This window comes from Protobothrops mucrosquamatus, unplaced genomic scaffold, assembly GCF_001527695.2.
Source record: "Protobothrops mucrosquamatus isolate PMUCROS unplaced genomic scaffold, P.Mucros_1.0 scaffold2928, whole genome shotgun sequence".
NCBI classification, from domain to species: domain Eukaryota; kingdom Metazoa; phylum Chordata; class Lepidosauria; order Squamata; family Viperidae; genus Protobothrops; species Protobothrops mucrosquamatus.
The window spans coordinates 352,007-353,438 of record NW_015388953.1 but is presented as its reverse complement, the minus strand read 5'-3'; positions in this window follow the sequence as shown (position 1 = coordinate 353,438).

Below are 1,432 nucleotides of genomic sequence, written 5' to 3'. Positions count from 1 at the left end.
ATGATTTATGTGATTTGGAGTGATCAAGGAGCTCATAAATGCCCTGAGATAATGACTTTGTTTCATGATTGTTGTTTCTAAAGAAGAAGAATATTATTGAAAATCAATATATTTGTGCAGTTATTTTTAAAGCTTGGCCTCTGTGTTCTCGTGCTTTTGAGGATTATCATATATTAATTGGGTGGAGATTAATATTGTAAACAATTATGCTATTGTATCATAAGCCTGATATTTTATCCAGATGGTTTTTGGATCCATGATTATCATATTTGCAATGTTAATAATAGCTATTTCCATATTATTTCAATAAAAAAATCAAACACATATTCAGCTAGGCTTATCCAATCTATTGCCAGGAAGACTTGGGTTTATTGGATTTGGAATTCAACACATCCAGAAGGGAACCAGAATGAAGAAAGATACAGTATACTAAATATTATACCAGTATCCTTTTAACAAAAACCTTTTAACACTTTTGACTGGAATGAGTTTTCTATTTCTTTAGGGTTAGTTTTGAATATATATTATTCTTCATAGGAAAATTGATGCCCAAAGGGATAAAGACAATTTCTGATTAAATTAATATGAAACTTTGCAACTAGCAGAAACTTTTAAGGTTCATATTTTATTTCAGTCTATTCATGAATTCTATTTTTTTCTTAGAAATATGTTTCTTAGAGTGCATTTTCCCCATCATTCAGTGAAACTATGTGATGATATGTTCTGGATACATAGAATTTGCCCACCCCAAAATCAGTGTGTTGTATAAAGATTATACAAATTTATTAACACTGGAGTACTTGGTGGCATCAAAGAAACTTCAGACTCAGCTTTTGTAATAAGGAAAAAACAGAACACTGTCAAGAAACCTTTGAGAGATTACATTGGATTTTCATACCATCTTAAACCCTATTAATGTTATGTAAAGGAAGGATGTGATTCATCTGGAACCTCTTAATCCAAAATTATCTGGAATCAACTGGAACAGAAGAGCATTAAGTAAAAATACTCCAAGAAAAAGATGTAGTGATGTTAAAATATTAAACACAAAAGTATTTCATCTGGAGTGAAAGTTCAATTTAATAAATATCCAAACTGTAGTTCCCATTCTGCATATTTAAATATAAACATGGCCCTAAGATAATTGCATCCTGCCCAACTTATCTGTATTAAATTAATGATTATATTGAAATCAAAGCTTAAAATTAAGTATTCACATTGGAAATCAGAGACTAGCTGCATCTACATCGAAATAAGTCAGTGTAAATTGTTGCTTGCATCTGGATCTATTCTAAAATCCATCCATTCTACAAGGATATCTAATTATATTTATCCAGTTGCCCACCAAATAGTTTTCACCTAGTGAAAGTATAGTAATGGTAGTAAAGGAGAGTCTTTCACTCACATATATACACTTAAACAAACCCAAACA